Source organism: Acomys minous (assembly GCF_964271855.1).
Source record: "Acomys minous genome assembly, chromosome: 7".
Taxonomy (NCBI): Eukaryota; Metazoa; Chordata; class Mammalia; order Rodentia; family Muridae; genus Acomys; species Acomys minous.
The window spans coordinates 5,626,242-5,645,567 of NC_140488.1; the positions used below are offsets into that span (position 1 = coordinate 5,626,242).

A 19,326-nucleotide genomic window follows, 5' to 3' on the forward strand; every position below is an offset into this window, starting at 1 on the left:
TCAGCAAGAGAGCTCAGCCCACCACTGCTCAGTCAGCTCTCACAACCCCACACTAGTATACACCTACACAGCTCCATCCTGCTCTTAGGGTGACCCTGCCTCCTCTCAGGTCAACATCCAGAGCCCAGCCCAATTTTTTAAGTGATCACCTAGCCTCCCAGACTGGCAGCCCCTTACCTCCATACTGCAGGATCTATAGCCACGCACCCAGCACCTCAATACTTCCTGCTTCCCTAGTAATCAGAGGGCCCCTCACATCCAGTTTGGCCCTTACACCCCTGCCTGGGTCTGTCTGCCTCTCTGCCTCAGCTCTAAGCACTCCCAAACACGGTCCTCCCCCACCCTTGCCAGGACATGTTCCCAAGGGATTCCACAGAGCACAAAGTGTCCTTCTCTAACTCTTAGTAGGTCCAGATCCACCCACCCTTCCACTCTAGCATACAAGCCCCACCCACCACTATTGACCTCAGCAGTCACAGCCCCACCCACAAGACCAGCACCAGTCCTCCTGCTGCAGGGCACTCTATCCTTACTTCCAAGTTTTCTCATAGATTCATTCTCCATTCAGCCCTGACCCATCTCCTGACACTCCTATTTGACTTATTTCTGTGCCAGCTGTTATGGACCCTTGCCCTGGCCCTCTTTAGAGGTCCTCAGGATGAGCCTGATCCAATGGTGTCCCTAATGGTTAGCGCATCCTGCTGCACTGCTCTCACAGACTGTATGTCTGCAGAAGACCAAGCCTTTAATCCCACCACTTGGGAGGGAGAGGCAGGCTGAGAACTGTGAGTTCTAGGGCAGCCTGGTATACAAAGCAAGTCCAGGACAGCCAAGGCTATACAGAGAAACTCTGTCTCAGAAAAAATGGAAAGAAACAAAGAAAAGAAAGAAAGAAAAAAGAAAAAGAAAAGAAAGTATGTGTCAGGGGCTGGGCAAAGGCAGCTGAGTGGATGTTTGTAAACTTCCCTCAACAGTTTCATGGGAGCAGCTGGCTCAGGCCTGACCAATAGTACCCTGTGGTGCTGTGCATACCCTCAGCTGGGGTGGGGGTCTTTGGGCCTGAACCTGGATTCATAGCCAGGACACTGTGAGCTAGGGGCCTGTGCTGCCAGGTAAGCAAAAGGCTTGGACCACCCAGGGACCCTAACACTGAAAGCCCTGGAATCCACTTGAAGAGAAGAAAGCAAGGAAACTCTGGAGCAGAGTTTGTGCCCTTTGCCCTCCTGTGGCTGTGATCTCCCTCCTGGAGGGTCTCAAGCAGTGCTGGGCCAGCCCCACCTCCTGCCACCCACTCTTTGTCCTTCCTCCTGAGTGTGGAGGCAGGCAGGTGGCAAGCTCTGTGCTGCTCCTCCTGGGCCCTCTCCTTCTTGCCATTAGGCTGTGAGCTCAGTGAGGAGGCCCAGGTCACATGGCCTGTGTGCCCTGAAACTCCACTGACATTGATGCTCTGGTGCTTATCAACAACATGCCCAGATGTGGGGTTTTGCTTAAGGACAGGCCATGTAGACCTTGGGTTTGGTGCTCCTGTGCCTGTCTGTGCAGTTTGAGAGTCTGGGGTCAGGGAGGGGAAGTGGCACTCACTGGATAGGATGGAGGCTTCTAGAGAAAGGCCCCCACAAGGTCCTGCCAACAGAAGTGGCCATGCCTGAGGGAACACAGAGGAAGAAGTGTCCCCTTGCCCTATTCAGGTGTCAAACTGTGTTAGTGGATATCAGCATAGAGACAGTCAGTCCTCTGGTTGTCCTGCCTGCTGACTCACTCTGAGGTCACTGCCTCCAGTAACAATCCTAACTTCAGCTGAGAAGCACTTACAGAAGAGACCATGCTGCCCCTTTTGGTCAGCAAATTCTGGGCTATTAGGTCCAAAGGCACCTAGTTCCCCTTCAGCAAAAGGAACCATTTCCCTTCTGTCAGGCAAAATGGGCAGATAGCTGTGTCTGATGCTTATGAGCACAACAAGACTCATGTTGGCATCCTGGCTACTTCAGTATAACAAATGTCTGTTTAAAAATCAGTGAGATGGGGCTGGAGAGATGGCTAAGTGGTTAAGAGCAAGCACTGTTTGTTTTTCCAAAGGTCCTGAGTTCAAGTCCCAGCAAACACATGGTGACTCACAACCATCTGTAATGTGATCTGGTGTCCTCTTCTGGTATGTAGGGGTACATGCAGTCAAAACACTATAAACATATTAATTAAATAAATATTTTTTTAAATCACTGAGTTACAAAAAACATAAAGGAAGGATTACTAAGCATGGTTGCTGTGATCTCATTGAATGACTTATTTTGTGATTATCAAATTTTACCTCAGTAAAGCAATTTTTATTTTCCTTTATAGAGTTTCTTTCTCTTCTCTTCTCTTCTCTTGCTCTCTCTTTTTCTTTTCTTTCCCTCTTTCATTCTTTCTTTCTTCCTTTCTTTTTTCCCAAGATAAGGTTCCTCTGTGTAGCCTTGTCTGTCCTAGACTCACGTTTTAGACCTGGCTGGCCTTAAACTCACATAGATTTGCCTGCCTCTGCCTCCCTTAGTACTGAGATCAAAGGCTTGCACCATGACACCTGGCCCTAAAATCTCTAGGCAACTGTTCCATTAGGTGAAAAGAGGAGGAGTTTACTGACCAAGGGCCCCATGAGGATACCATGATGCCTGCCATGTCCATGGGTTCTTTGAGGCCTCAAAGCTCCCCTTTCCCCTTTTGAGGAAACCTCAGTAGGCCCAATCTCCGCAAGGACTTGTGCAGGTGCTTAAAGATGTACTAGTTAAACATCATGTCCAACCTTGGGCAAACAGCCCCAGCAGGCTGAGGGAGGCTAGCTTCCCATGGTGACTCTCCTGGAGTAGACTGAAGTCAGCTCTAAGTTTCTCTCAGGGTTTACACTCCCAATCCCTTTGTTCATTCAGAGACATTCTTTTCTTTTCTTTCTTTTTTTCTTTTTTTCTTTCTTTCTTTCTTTCTTACAGTCTTGTGGGGTTTGTTTTTGTTTCTTTGAGACAAGATTTCTCTGTGTAGCCTTGTCTGTCCTAGAACTCAATCTGTAAACCAGGCTGACCTCAAAGGCACATAGATCTGCCTGCCTCTGCCTCCTGAGCTCCTAATCTCCATGTCCAGCGATGCTGTGCTTGTTAAGAAGCTTGTTTGGCATAAGAGATCGCTTTTACAAGACCTCCTGCCACCAGGTTTATCTTCCCCATTTCCATTTTTTCTATCCTTCTCGTCTCCTGGCACCTCCCTCTCAGGACCTTGTTACTGAAGAGTGACCTGCAGATTCAGTCAAACTGCCACCTGAAGGGTGTGCCTGAGTACAGGAGAGAGAATAGGCATTCCTGCGATACCTCTATCCATATCTGTGTACTGATTACATATATATACATGAGAAGTCGTGCCCGGCAGAGAAGAATCAGCAGTAAACGTGGGACAGCCATATTCTGAAGAGAATGTTGGCCGCCTTAGATGCTTTGCTTCTGCACTGTAGTTCTTATAATGAATTATTAAAGCACTTCAAAAGCTTCTTTATTTTCATTCTAAAAGCCTGCCCTTGCTTCCTTGACAAAGTTTCTGTGAATTTAAAGGCATGAGAACATGTAGGTAAAACTCACAGACAGAACACCACCTATGAGGGCCAACTAAGCTTCTACACCACCTACTCCCAGCAGGGGCAGAGCTTAGTGCAAGGGAGCAAGCAAGGGAGGGATAATTTGCACTAGGAAATTTGCTTTAAAATTGCTTAGATCCACAGGATGAAGTTATTTTAACTGTAGTACAACACCCCCAAATTTCTGGTTACTTCATAGTCCAAAGCAGATTGGAGGAGAAAACATTAAAAAAAAAATGCACCAAAAAAAGCGTAGGAATAAAAGGTCCTGAAAACAAAAAATGACATCAGTGCTTAAATTACTTCATGATGCCAGAAGGAAAAAGGAAAATGGTTTTTTATTTCGGTGTTATGTTTTTGTTTTTTGGTGAAACAGTTATAAAACCTCCAAAAATGCTCCTATTGGTTCCTCTAAGCTAATGCTCCTATCACAGCAGGGGTTTTACAGACCAATGGGCCAAAGACAAGAAGAGATATGTGAAAACGATAAAAATTAGGAAAAACAGCTGCAGCTACCAGATGGGTTTTTTTTTAAATTTTTTTCCTTTATTAATTTATTCTTGTTACATCTCAATGGTTATCCCATCCCTTGTATCCTCCAATTCTTCCCTCCCTCCAGGTGGTTTTGAAGGCCCCTGCACTAGTTCCAGGAGGAAGCTTGCCTGTGTGGGGACTTTTTTTTTTTTTTTTGCTTATTCACTCACTCACTCACTCACTCACTCACTCATTTGCTTTACATCCCTACAGCAGCCCACTCCCTCCTCTCCTCTGGGTCCCACACTCCTACCCTCTTTTCTCTCTCAGCCCCCTCCCCTTCTCAGAAAATGAGAGCCCCCACCCATCAACTCACCTCAGCACATCAAGGGTGTTTTAAAGGTGGCCTAGATGCTGGTGGCTGGGGGCACGAAGGGTGGGGTGACTGGCAGCCTGGCAGCCTGGCCTTAGGCCCCAGACCCTCCTCCACCCCAAGCCTCTCAGGAGAGCCACTTGCTAGTGCAGGTGAGCCAAAGCCATGGCCTGGCATGTGGCACAGATCAGGCAGGACAAATGTGCCTGTGAGGCCACAGGCAGGCACTGACAGACACAGCTTCATAGTGACAATGCTAAAATATTTCTGACCTCCAAGTCCTTTTTCTATTTTCTCCTCTGCTCTGATTAATTTCTACACATTAGGTTTTACCAGCTCAGACCTCTAATTGGAAACACTCTGTTGGATGCAAGGAGGTCTAATGAGCTCCCATCAATCCAAGCAGAGCACCTGTTGCTCTCAAAATGACCTGTGGCATTTAAGCCAAAGGGCTGACTCTAGAAAGTGGGATTTGACCCTCCCATTTCAGGTTCATAGGTGTTTTTTCTTTCTCCATATGTCCTTTAACCCCCTCTCCTGGGTCAGTCCGACAGAATAGCCTTCTGGCTCTGTGACAGGGATAAGGAGAACAGAGCAGCCTAAGAGAGAAATACAAAAAGTCAAGGCTAAAACTGAGCTGGTAACATGTCCTTGAAGAGAGTTACAATGTATCCTTCCTCTCTTCTCCACCCACCCTATCAACTACCTATGAGATCAGCTTCCTTGACCCAAAGAGATGTTTATGTTGTGACTTTGATGTTTTGTGTACTTTAATTTTGATACAATTTGACAGGATACATAACAGTAATGCAGTACTTCCAAAAACTAACAGTTTATGGCTGACAAATTTCAAAAACAACAACAACAAAAAGCTATAATTGTTTGGAATAAAGAGCTGCTAAAGGTAGGTAGCCTCTGTTGGGTCTCAGTTCCCTAAGGAGTACTTAGTTGTTCCAAGCTGGCCTTCTCAGGAAATTTTTTATAAAGGTGGGATGGGGTTTTCTCTATAGTACTATTAAATCTCATGGTATTAATAAATAAAAATTTGATGTGGCTAAAATAAAAATATTTTGATAAATAAGGGTTTGTATATAAAGATTGAGATAGATACATATATATTTGCAAAAAAAAAAAAAAACCAAGAAGCTTTCTCATAACCTATAAAATCCCAAGTAAGTTATTTAAAGTACACAGAAGATGCATAAGCTATATAAGGTATATGAAGAACAAAAATTAAAGGCAATATTATGCTTTTAAAGTTTATAAGGTTCATGTTAAGCAATTAAAAACATCCTGTAAAGTATATCAAATAAAGGTTTAAAAATATCTGACTCTCATTACATAATAACTGAAAGTATCAGACTGATGTAACTGATCTTCTGGGTTAATTTCAAGAGCTGCCTTGCACTGCTTTCTTGAATGATTCTGGCATATCATCAACTATCCCTACATGTTTATTACTGGAAGGTCCCTATGTGTCCCTTGCATCTTAATTACCTATAAGGCTAATGGCTTTGAGGTCGATGGAGACGGATATAGAGTATTTAAAATAGCACTTCGTTCATCACTTGAATTTTCCGGTTTCTAACAATGCACAGGTTGCCCAAGCAGATAGATAGTCCCCAGGTTGCAATAAAGAGCCAAGGCTCTGCTCTCAAAGCACAATCCCCCTTTGGGTGCTGTGTTCCATGGCTCTAACATGGTACATGGTTTTAAAGGGCTCTGTGCCTCTGGATGGGCAACCTGAGAGGCTGGTTGAATTGTCCTGGACGTACCCACCTGGTCAGGCTTGATATCCTGAGATCCCCTCATTGAACTCCATCCTATTATAATGTCTACAAATAAAAAAAAGACTCAATTAGACCTTTGGCTTTTGGCCACAGCTCTGGAACTTATGAACATCTATGGGACTTTTAGAGAGGAAAAACAACTGTAACATGTTTGGAATCAGTGCTTATATTAGCCCTCCACATATATTATTTACTTGGAAAGTCCCTCTGCTCCAAAAAGTAGGAAATGTTTCCAAATTATTTGTATCAGCTGTTTCTCTCCAATTGTATAGATTTCCCATCCAAACCAGCCAAAGAAACACTGTACAAGTTACAGCATATAACCGCTTTACAACCCTCCACCTCCGTTCAATATTATGATTATAATACGGGTACTGATAATTCTTTTCACAATGGTAGAAGGCATTTGTAGGTTGAAGGACATAAGAGTCTCTTGGATAATCAGACACCGGTAAACTCATCTGGACTTTAAAAATAAATAGTAATTAAAAATGAGGGAACTTCTGAGGCCTGGCCTGATCAACTGAGGCTTTCCCTAAGGCCCTGATCTATGGGCAAGGCACTATATTCTTCTCCTCAAAATTAGGATCCTGTATGGCAGAGCCAGTAATAGCCTGGGGCCAGGCATTGGGAGCTTTCCACCCAGAAACACTGATGTATGGGGAAGGAAGGAATGTAGCTCATTCTCTAAAACCAGAATTATGCTTAGTAGAGCTGGTAATGGCCTGGGACAAGGGCCTTGGAGGAGCTATGGCTCCACAACCTGTGACCTCAAGTCTTCCAATCACATGGGGCTGTGAATAACAGAACCAAGGCCACTATGTGCTCAGTCTATAAAGCTCTCAGGGTGCCCTGTGATTCCCCTGTGTAACTTTGAAGAGCTTCCTGCTGACTGTGTCCCACTGTATGATAACATCTGCTGACTTTGTCCCATCTCTCCACTGGAAAAGGTTTATAAGATGTAGTACTTCTTACAAACCTGCTTGGCCTAAGACAAAGCTGTAGGGATATGTTTGGTGTCTTAAAGAACCCAGTTATGCTAGGTAAACATCTTTTGGTTTTAATCCCAGGTGTGGGCTATGTGGCTGCTTCAGATTGTCCAAAGCAGCAGACTATTTGCCTCCTGTGTGCTTTGGCAGCGGCACAGTTCTGCCAGCTGAAGATAATTTAATTCTGGGGACTCTAGAGAGGGGATAAAAAGACCAGAGCCCCAAGAGAGCAAGCCTGGCTCTTTCTCCTGCTGCTTCCTGCTCCTGCTGCTACTGTTGCTGGTTTGTCACGTGGTCATGAGAAAAGAGGTGATAAGGAGATTTTGGAAGCCAGGTGCTGTGGTGCAGGCCTGTAATCCCAGCCCTCAGGGAGGAAGAGACAAGCAGATCTCTGTGAATTTGAGGGAGTCCAGGGCAGCCAAGGCTACATGGAGAAATCCTGTCTTGAAAACCAACTGAACAAACAAAATAATAAGAAGAAGATGAAGGAGGAGGAAGACAAGCAAGGCTCAGGATGCAGGGCTCCTCAGGTCCTCAGGGTTGAGATATCCCTTCCTAGCAGCAGCAGCAGCTGGAGAAGGAGCCCACGCAAGATTTTTGAGAAGGAAAGCTGGAAGACCTTTCTTTGCCAGCTCTGCTCTGGAGAAGACTGGAAAATCATGGCAACTTACAAAGCTTTTCTTTGTCTCCCACTTTTTGTGAAGAGAACCTCTTCCTATCTACACACCCCATTAACAATGTGCTTCAAGCTCCTCATTCAGCAGACAGTGTTGTTTACTAAAGGGTACAAGACTTTGACAATGCACTCCAGTTTGTCCCTTTAGATGTCTGAAGACAGGCAGTCAGGTAGGCAGAGGAGAAGCCAGTTTATGTCACATACATGTGTCACCACCTTACACATGAGTCATTTCTCTTTACTGGGGTCCTGCCACAGCACAGCACACCTTTCGCCAGCCACTTCTGCCATTTTCTGCATCACAATAAAAGACCAGGAGAATGTGGTGTGGTCAGTATAGCTGTGTTTCAGATTGGCTAGCCTAATCCATTTTGTTTTAGATCTATAGCTACTTCAACTTCCAGAGGGACAAGCCAGAGCTCCTGGGGAATACAGTCAGGAGCAAATCGACTAATGTGGCTGTGGTGAGCGAGGCACAATTTCCATTTACAAGTGCGGGGCCACATCCAAAATGGATGAGGCTTTTACCTACCCGATGTTCCTCTTGGTTGCATAAGGCCAAGAAAGATGGCAAGAAGTCCCACCAAGGGGTTCCCAACAAACAGATACTTGCAGGCAACCTTTCCCCAGGTCCTTCTAGTACACTGAAAAAGAGCAACATCCCTGTAAGTGCCCATGACACCTGTCCACCACAGGAGACAAGTGGCCTGAGCTGAGAGGGCACATCTGATAATGGGACAGTTTCTCCATCGGCTACTGGTAAGATGGAAGGGGCAGTGCCTGCAGCAGGTAGCTCCTCAGCACGTGATGTCTATGTACAACACTTGCCATTCCATCATGAAAGCTGACCTCTCAACCATATCCCTAAGAGAGACAGATGAGGAGGAAGAGGAGGAGTGAAAGAAAGGGGAAGAAGGGGAGGAAGAGGAGGAAGTGATTGAGGAGCAATACGCAGATAAAACAAGTATAATCTGTGCATCATTCACAAACAAAACAAGCTCATGAAGTCCCGGTCAACTAAAGACTGGGAAAAAGTCACCATTTTTTCTGAATATGGGTCAGTTTCAGTTCTTACTACATTAAAACAAATCTCATGGTGCTCAGTAAACATCTTAAAGTTGAGCCCAGAGTCTGCGTACTATGCTAGCCAACCCTTGGTTCAGCCTTGCCCTTCCATGGACAGCAGCCACAGTTTTATGTCCTCAGCAAACTGGGTGTGGAAGGCTATAGCTACTGACCCGGTGGTGTCTCCTCAACTAGTCAGGTATCTAGAAGCAGGAGATTCCATTCTCCTGGGTCCCTGCCCTCGGCAGATGATGACAGGAAGTTTCTGAGCAGCAGCCAAGGGTCACTGCCAAGCATCCCTTAGCCCTGAATAAGCACACCTCAAACTGCTGCCTGTCTGCTAAGAGATGGACACTACTGTACCCTGGCCTGAGAGACACAGGCCTTTTTTCTCAGTGCCTCCGGGTAGGAAATTGCCTGACCCATGATGAAGACAGACACTAGAAACTTTGAAAAAGAACCTTCAAATGCTTGTTACAAAATGTCCTCCAATTAACACTTTTTTTTTTTGGCTTTTTGAGATGGGATTTCTCTGTGTAACCTTGGCTGATTGGAACACCCTTTGTAGACCAGGCTGGCCTGGAACTCACAAAGATCTGCCTGCCTTTGTCTCCCAGGTGCTGGGCTTGCAGCCGTGAGCCACCTCACCTGGCTACCTAATACTTGTTCATCAACCCCAAGGAATCAGAGCTATATATGGCTCTTGTGGGAAGCACTGTCAACCTGAATGGCATAATTTTTCATTGTCAACCCAAATGCCCCATCCCTCCTCCTCTTTCCTCCATCCCTCAACATGTACTGTGTATATTTATAAGTTTTTTATAATTTTAGGTTATTAAAACTATATGACTTCTTGAGGTTTTATCAAACAAAAAACAAAAAAGAAAGAAAGAAAGAAAGAAAGAAAGAAGGAAAGAAAAAAGTAGCTGGGTGGGAGCCAGCCTTCCTTGCTGGGGAAACCTCTCCACAGAGCTCTTGCACTGCAGAAGGACCAGGGGCTTTCCCTGTTCATCACACATTTGCCAGGGCATCGGTGTCAGCTCAGTGCCGGGCCCTAGACTTGGCACCTGGCCTCCTGGATGCTGTTCATACACTACATGGGTCTGGGCTGAAAAAACGACATGAGGAAGCACATATGATGCGGGGGAGGGAGGGCACAGACATTAAGTGCTGTTTATCTGTGCAATCCACAGTGCAGCAGGAGATTGTTAGCACAGAGGGCATTTCCTTGCAGTTCTCCCTTTTTCTAAACACCAAGGTGTTTGGGGCCATGTCAGCAAGGTCAGGGGGCCACAGCAGGAGGGAGGGCCTGTTTGCCATCCCCTATATGAGGGCATGACAGTCTGGATGGGTCTGGGAACAGCTTGGAGTGGGCCATGTTCTGCAAGCCAATGGTGGCTCAGTGTTGCCTTGCCTTTAGAGTCTGCACTGTGAGAGTGAGCTGACAGGGCCTTTACTTAGCTGCCTTCTCAGCACCATTCCACCCCGGCTCCTCTGAGCCCACAGTGGTCACACCGTCCTCCCCAAGTGAGGAGAAGTCCATTTTGGAATATATCCTCCTCCTCTCTCCTAGGCTTTGGTGTCTGAAACTTGGTTCTGGTGCCTCAGCTGCAGCCTGGTGAGTACCGATTGAGCTTCCAGCTCCACACAACCTCATAGGCTGCTGAGAGTTCTGGGCACAGCAAACAACCTGATGATGACAAGCTGTGCACCCAACGACAGAGACCCACAAAGGTTTGTATTTCATTCCATCCATGCCTTACACCAAGCCCGCTGCTTGTGTGAGAACAGGGCCACTGGGATTCACCTGCTGGGATCCATGGTCAGGACTGTCTCCAGGTTGACAGGAAACCTGGATCCTTCACACAGAGCACCAAGGACCTGACAGACGGACTGCACTCTGAGGCTCCTACACCTGTCCAATAGGTAGCACAATTGGCCTGTTGTAAGGCCAGGTACTGTGCTCTCATGACCATTAACCGGATGGCACCCACTTTTTGCTGATATGAGGTGGGCACAAAGCACAACTGGGTTAAACAGAATAAGAGCTTTTTTCCTTGTGGCCATTTGTTCCTCCTGCGTGAGAGTTGTCTTTGACTTAACATTTCAGCCTATAAAGTGGGACAATGGGCAAAGTCATTCTCTTTTGTAACTTTTTTTCTTGATGACACTAGGGGCGCTGTTAATGTGGCCTAGAAAGGCTGAAAAGCTAGTCAAAGGCTAGGTAATGGGGCACTTACCAAAAGCAATGTTCCTTCTGTTTCTATTTTGTGCAAAATTTGAAGCGTATTGGTATTAGCTCTTCTTTAAAAGTCTGGTAGAATTCTGAGATAAAATCATCTGGTCCTGAGGCTTTTTTCCCCCCAATTTTGGGAGACATTCAATGACTGTTTCTTTTCCTTAGGGGTTATGGAGATATTTAACTTGTTTTCCTGATCTTGATTTAGATTTGGTAAATGGAAACTACCAAGAAAATTGTCCATTTTATTTAGATTTTCCAATTTTGTGGACTATGGTTTTTTGAAGTAGGACCTAATGTTTCTTTGGAGTTTTCTCACAATGTGTGTTGTTATGTTCTGATTTTCCTTTCTGATTTTGTTGATTGGGATATTTTCTCTCTGCCTTGTAGTTAGTTTGGCTAAGTGTGTGTCTTTTGTCTATCTTGTTGATTTTCTTAAAGGAAGGCCCCTTCATTCCGTTCATTCTTCCTCTTGTCCTCTGTTTCTAGTTTGTTGACTTCAGCTTGAGTTTGAATATTTGCAGCCATCTACTCCTCTTGAGTTTGTCAGCCTCTTTTGTTATGAAAGCTTCCAGAGGAGCTGTTAAGTGGCTAGTATGGAATCTCCCCAATTTCTGTATGAAGGCACTTAGAGCTACGAACTTTCCTCTTAGTCCTGCTTTCATTGTGTCCCATAAGCTTGGATATATTGTGCCTTCATTTTCATTGATTTTGAAAAGTCTTTAATTTATTTTTCATTTCTTCCCTGGCTCAGTTGTTACTGAGTAGGGAGTTGCTCATTTTCCATGATTGTGTAGGGTTTTTGTTATTTCTGTTGTTGAGATCCATCTTAATCCATGGCGATCTGGAAAAGCACAATAGGTAATTTCAATTTTTTTGTATAAGTTACGGTTCGCTTTGTGACCGAGTATATACTGCCAATTTTCGAGAAGGTTCCATGTGGCACAAAGAAGAGAGAATATTCTTTTGTGCTTGGGTGAAAAGTTCTATAGATAACAATTGGTTCCATTGGATTCGTTCCATCTGTTGGTTTTGTTATTTCTCTATTTTTTTTCTGCCTCAGTGATCTGTCCATTGGTTAGAGTGGGGCACTGAATTCTCCCACAATTGAGGTGTAAGCATCGTTCTGTGCTTTTACCTTTAAAAACAACAGTGTTTTGGTTTTGCTTTTGTTTTCTCTTTTCGTTTTTGGTTGTTTTTTTTTTTTTAATACATCTAGTTGTCCTTGTATATTGGTCAAAGATGTTCTGAATTGGAATTGCCCTCTTGGTAGGCTTTTCCGTTGGTGAGAATGGCGTATTCTTCCCCATCTCTTTTCACTAATATTAGGAGAAATTCTATTGCTTCATGCTGTACTTCTCTCTTAAAGAGCTGGCTCTGGAGTTGGATTAGACACCCCATCTCCCAACCCGAGCATGCTTGTTTTAAAATTTCCTCCAACATACCTGTCCTGGGTCAGGAGACTACCTGACACTAGGACAAAGATACAAAACAAAGCTAATCAGCCCAAGAAGAGACACTATGTGAATTCAAAGTCCTAAAACATAAGCTGTACCTTAGGATCTTAAAGAAAAAAAAATCTATATAAAGATATATTTATTATTCACACAGCATATGAGCCTGCAAGCCAGAAGAGGGCAGCAGATCTCACTATAGATGGTTGTGAACCACATGTAGTATTATTGAATATCATTAAAAATACCTAAAGAAAACTGAAACAACCTGGTGTTCTCATTTTCTGAGTTCCTGTAGATATTGGGTTTTTATACTTTTCTGTTTAATACCATCTAGGATTCAGGTAATTATATTATTCTACAATTGAATGGCTTCCATGACAAATAGTGAATATGCTTTTCAGAGTATCTGCCTACATCTGCAGACACACACAAACGGTTTAAAATGTAAAATAAAACGGTCAGTCTAAACGATCTTGTTTGTAAGGACCAAACAAACTCCCTTTGGAAAAAGAAACTCCACTTTGCAAAGGAAACTCCATTTTGTGTTAAACCTAGCCAAGGGCTGAACCCAGATTACAGACTAAGCACAAAAGAGCCTAAACAGAAAATATATTCCAAGGCAACACAATCAACTCACCTTGGGAAAGTCCAAATACACTCTCTACTGGTCAAGCTTGGCAGCAGGGGGTCTGGAACATAGCAACAACCAATTAACAGAGGCTAGTCCAAACTTCCTAATACCCCAATGACTGCTTCAGCCAATCTTTTCTATAGGCAAATTTGCCCTACACCTATTACCCAACCATGAAACTCTAAGTCCTGTAACTCTCTGCTTGCAGATTTTCTGCCCAGATGTCATCCAATCATATACTGTAGAACCCATCTCTTTGTCTAAAACCTATTTTTTTAAAAACCCTCTCAATTGAGACTCCAGCCCACTTCCCTGCACCTGCTGCGTCGGCGCATTGGAGGTGTTTCCTGGGTTTTACCCTGCAATATAAAGTGATCCTTGCCACTGCATATGGACTCAGCTCTTGGGTGGTCTGTTCAGAGAGTCTCTCAAAATTTGGGCCTAAGATTCATTGTTATTAACTCCAAATATGCCTACTTAACATAACCAGAGCTGAACACTTAATATTCCTTCCAAAAAGGAGATAGGTAAAACGATTGACCCTTCCTGGGAATATCCAGTCCAAATGCAGCCCACCTAGGAAAGCCCTCACAGCCCACCCACAAAAGTTGCTGCAGCCCACACAAACAGGCTCCCTCTTCTCCACTGCATTCAGTAGTTTTGCCAACACTTTACACTTCACCCAGTCCTCAACTTGTCCATCAGCTTATAAGACAGGAGGCAGACCTGTCACTGCTCAAAGCTCCTACCTTGGCTTGCAAGCTCTGCCCACTATGCCTACATCATCAGCCTCAGCTGCACCTAAGCATCAAGCCCTGCCTTCCACTACTACCTAAGTCATCACAGCCCCACTCACAACACCTCCAGCACAAGCTACCCCAGCAGAGACAGCTTCTGTTCTTCCACCTGCACCTACAGCTCTTTAACTCAGCACTCACAGCTTCTCCCTGTGAATGTACAATGCTTCACACCCCCCCCCACATACAGGGTTCTCATCCCGTGGGTCGCGACCCCCACACCAGCTATATATGTTGAGGTTCTATTCATAACAATGGCAAAATTCCAGTAATGAAATAGCAACGAAACACATGACGGGCTATGTTAAAGAGTCCCAGCATTAGGAAGGTTGAAACCCATTGCCCTTCCCTGACCTTTGCAACCACAGCCCCCACCCACTACTCTATCTGAGCAGGTCACAGTGCCCCACTGCTACAGGTGTTCTCTGCCAAATGAAGGTCAAATGAGGATTCAGCCTTCTGCCCCCTCCTCAGAAAGTGACCACTCACATCATAGCCTTGGCCTGGTGCTCTGCATTCCCTGCTCATGTATCTCACCACTCACAAAGCCCAACCTACAACAAATGCCACAGAAGAAACAGCCCTTGGACACTCTTCTCCTTCAGCAGGTCCAGGCAACACTCAGTAGGTATCAAAAGTTATACTGACACAATCCAGCACTGAGCTAAAGGCCAGACTACCTCAATCAAGCCCTGCATCAGCAAGAGAGCTCAGTCCACCACTCCTCAGTCAGCTCTCACAAACTCACACTAGTGTACACCTACACAGCCCCATCCTGCTCTTAGAGTGACCCTACCCCCTCTCAGGTCAACATCCAGAGCCCAGCCCAATTTTGTAAGAGATCACCTAGCCTCCCACCCTGGCTGCCCCTTACCTCCACACTGCAGGATCCATAGCCACGCCCCCTACACCTCACCACTTCCTGCTTCCCTAGTAATTTAGTGGGCCCAACACATCCAGGTTGGCCCTCACACCTCTGCCTCAGTATGTCTACCTCCCAGGCTCAGCTCTAAGTGCTCCAGAACACCGCCCCTCCCCCTCCCCTGCCAGCACCTGTTCCCAAGGGATTCCACAGTGCACAAAGTGTCCTTCTCTAACACTTACTAGGTCCAGATCCACCCAGCTTTCCACCCTAGCATACAAGCCCCACCCACCACTATTGACCTCAGCAGTCACAGCCCCACCCACAAGACCAGCACCAGTCCTCCTGCTGCAGGGCACCCTATCCTTACTTCCAAGTTTTCTCATAGACTCCTTCTCCATTCAGCCCTGGCCCATCCCCTGACACACCTTTTTGACTTCTTTCTGTGCCAGCTGTTATGGACTGTTGCCCCTGCCCTCTTTAGCAGGTCCTCAGGATGTGCCTGTCCATAATGGTTAGAGCAGCTTGCTCCAGTAATCTCACAGACTGTATGTCTGCAGAAGACCAAACCTCAAATCTCAGCACTCAGTAGGCAGAGGCAGGCTGAGAACTGAGTTCAAGGCCAGCCTGGACTACAAAGTGAGTCCAGGATAGCCAAGATACACAGAGAGACCTTGTCTCTGAGGGAAAAAAAAGAAAAAGAAAAAAGAAAAGTGGGAAAGCAAAAAGAAAAAGAAAAGAATATATGTGCCAGGGGAGGGACAAAGGCAGCTGAGTGGATGGTTGTAAACTTCCCTCAACAGTTTTACAGGAGCAGCTGGGGCAGGTCTGACCAATGGTACTCTGTGCTGCTGTGCATCCCCACACCTGGGGTGGGGGTCTTTCGGCCTGAACCTGGATTCATGGCCAGAACACTGTGAGCTGGAGGCCTGTGCTGCCTGGTGTCCACAAGGCTCAGCCCAGAATGGGACCCTAGGACTGAAAGCCTAGTAATACACTCGAAGGGAAGGAAACTCTGGAGCAGAGTTTGTGTCCCTTGCCCACCTGTGGCTGTGACCTCCCTCCTGGAGGGGCTCAAGCAGTGCTGGGTCTGCCCCACCTCCTGCCACCCACTCTTCCTCCTTCCTCCTGAGTGTGGAGGCAGGCAGGTGGCAAGCTCTGTGCTGCTCCTCCTGAGCCCTCCCCTTTTTGCCATTAGGCTGTGAGCTCAGTGAGGAGGCCCAGGTCACATGCCTGAATAGGGCAAGGGGACACTCCCTCCTCTGTGTTCCCTCAGGCATGGCCACTTCTGTTGGCACTACCTTGTGGTGGCCTTTCTCTAGAACCTCCATCCTATCCAGTGAGTGCCACTTCCCCTCCCCCACCCCAGACTCTCAAACTGCACAGACAGGCACAAGAACACCAAACCCCAGGTTTGCATGGTCTGTCCTTAAGCAAAACCCCACTGCCGGGCATGTTGTTGAGAAACAGCAGAGCATCAATGTCAGTGGAGTTTCAGGGCACACAGGGCATGTGACCTGGGCCTCCTCACTGAGCTCACAGCCTAATGGCAAGAAGGGGAGGGCCCAGGAGGAGCAGCACAGAGCTTGCCACCTGCCTGCCTCCACACTCAGGAGGAAGGAGGAAGAGTGGGTGGCAGGAGGTGGGGCAGGCCCAGCACTGCTTGAGACCCTCCAGGAGGGAGGTCACAGCCACAGGAGGGCAAAGGGCACAAATTCTGCTCCAGAGTTTCCTTGTTTCCTTCCCTTCGAGTGGATTCCAAGGCTTTCAAGTCTTAGGGTCCCATTCTGGGCTCAGCCTTGTGGTCACCAGGAAGCACAGGCCTCCAGCTCACAGTGTCCTGGCCATGCATCCAGGTTCAAGCCGAAAGACCCCCACCCCAGGTGAGGGGGTGCACAGCAGCACAGAGTACTGGCTGCCCCAGCTGCTCCTATAAAACTGTTGAGGGAAGTTTACAAACATACACTGAGGTGCCTTTGCCCAGACCTTGACACATCTATTCTTTTTCTTTTTTCTTTCTTTTGTTTTCTTTTTTCTTTTTCTTTTTCTTTTTTTTCCAGCGACAGGGTTTCTCTGTGTATCCTTGGCTGTCCTGGACTTGCTTTGTAGAACAGGCTGCCCTGGAACTCACAGTTCTCAGCCTGCCCCTGCCTCCTGACTGCTGGGATTAAAGGCTTGGTCTTCTGCAGACTTGCAGTGTGTGAGATCATTGCCTCAGGCTGCTCTAGCCATTAGGGACACAATTGGATCAGGCTCATCCTGAGGACCTCTAAAGAGAGCAAGGGCAAGGGTCCATAACAGCTGGCCCAAAAAGAAGTTAAAAAGGAGTGTCAGGGGATGGGCCAGGGCTGAATGGAGAAGGAGTCTATGAGAAAACTTGGAAGTAAGGATAGGGTGCCCTGCTGCAGGAGGATAGGTGCTGGTCTTGTGGGTGGGGCTGTGACTGCTGAGGTCAATATTGGTGGGCGGGGCTTGTATGCTAGGGTGGAAGGGTGGGTGGATCTGGACCTAGTAAGAGCTAGGGAAGGAAACTTTGTACCCTTGGGAACAGGTACTAGCAGGGGGACCAAGTGTGGGGGAGGGGCGGTGTTCTGGAGTGCTAACAGCTGAGGCAAGGAGGTAGACAGACTCAGGCAGGGGTGTGAGGGCCAACCTGCATCTGCATGGGGTCCAGCCCACCTGATTACTAGGGAAGCAGGAAGTGGTGAGGTGTTGGGGGCGTGGCTATGGATCCTGCAGCTTGGAGGTAAGGGGCTGCCAGGGTGATCATTTACAAAATAGGTCTGGGCTCTGGATGTTAACCTGATGTTAACCTGAGAGGAGGCAGGGTCACCCTAAGAGCAGGACAGGGCTGTGTAGGTGTATACTAGTGTGGGGTTGTGAGAGCTGACTGCAGAGTGGTGGGCTGAACTACCTTGCTGATGGAGGGCTTGATTGAGGCCTGGCCTTTCTCTCAGTGCTAGATTGTGTCAGTATCACTTTGGGTCCCTACTTCATGTTGCCCAGAACGGCTGAAGGAGAAGGGGGCCCAGGGCTGTTTCTGCTGTGGCAGTTGTGGGCTGGGCTGTGTGAGTGGTGAGATAAATGAGCAGGGAATGCAGAGCACCAGGCGAAGGCTATGATGTGAGTGGTCACTTTCTGAGGAGGGGGCAGAAGGCTGAATCCTCACTTGACCTTCATTTGGCAGAGAACACCTTTAGCAGTGGGGCACTGTGACCTGCTGAGATAGAGTAGTGGGTGGGGGCTGTGGTTGCAAAGGTCAGGGAGGGGCAGTGGGTTTCAACCTTCCTAATGCTGTGACTCTTTAACACAGCCCCTCATGTGTTTCGTTGCTTTTTCACAACTGCAATTTTGCCACTGTTACGAATGGAACCACAACATAGATAGCTGGTGTGGGGGTTGTGACCCACTGGTTGAGAACCCTGTTTGTTGGAGGAAGCATTGTTCATTCTCAGGGAGAAGCTGTGAGTCCTGAGTTAAAGAGTTATAGGTGCCGGTGGAGGGACAGAAGCTGTCTCTGCTGGGGTAGCTTGTGCTGGAGTTGTTGTGAGTGGGGCTGTGATGACTTAGGTAGTAGTGGAAGGCGGGGCTTGATGCTTAGGTGCAGCTGAGGCTGATGATGTAGGCATAGTGGGCAGAGCTTGCAAGCCAAGGTAGGGGCCTTGAGCAGTGACAGGTCTGCCTCCTGTCTTGCCAGTTGATGGACACGTTGAGGGCTGAGTGAAGTATAAAGTGTTGGCAAAACTACTGAATGCAGTGGAGAACAGGGAGCCTGTTTGTGTGTGCTGCGGCAACTCTTGTGGGTGGAGCTGTGAGAGCTTTACTAGGTGGGCTGCATTTGGACTGGATATTCCCAGGAAGGGCCAATCATCTTACCTATCTCCTTTTTGGGAGGAATATTAAGTGTTTATGAATCCAGCTCTGGTTATCTAAAATAGGCATATTTGGAGTTAATAACAATGTTATGTGTAAATTTTGAGAGACTCTCTGAACAGACCACCCAAGAGCCCAGTCCAAATGCAGTGGTAAGGATGTGTTTATATTGCAGGTTCGAACCCAGCACACCTCCAATGCACTGATGCAGCAGGTTCAGGGAAGTGGTCTGGAGTCTCAATTGAGAGGGATTTGTTATAGGTTTTAGACAAAGAAATGGGTTCTACAGTATATGATTGGATGACATCTGGGCAGAAAAGCTGCAAGCAGAGAGTTACAAGACTTAGAGTTTCATGTTTGGGTAATAGGTGTAGGGGCCAGTTGGCCTATAGAAAAGATTGGCTGAAGCAGTCATGGGGGCATTAGGAACTTTGGCCTGGCCTCTCCTAATTGGTTGTTGCTATGCTCCAGACTCCCTGCAGACCAGCAGAAAGTATATTTGGAGTTT

At 46.7% G+C, this 19,326-nt stretch overlaps 1 long non-coding RNA gene and 1 pseudogene across 2 annotated transcripts in view; both read right to left on the reverse strand.

Moving 5' to 3' along the window:
* The window catches only part of LOC311602068 (actin, cytoplasmic 2-like), a 63,699-nt pseudogene that overhangs the window by 12,262 nt on the left and 32,111 nt on the right, over positions 1-19,326 (reverse strand). The window lies entirely within an intron of this gene.
* Positions 11,099-13,350, reverse strand: LOC311601342. Its single transcript, XR_014780534.1, has 2 exons — positions 13,293-13,350; positions 11,099-12,042 (listed from the first exon to the last, which is right to left on the reverse strand). It is a non-coding gene; the product is annotated as an uncharacterized lncRNA (long non-coding RNA).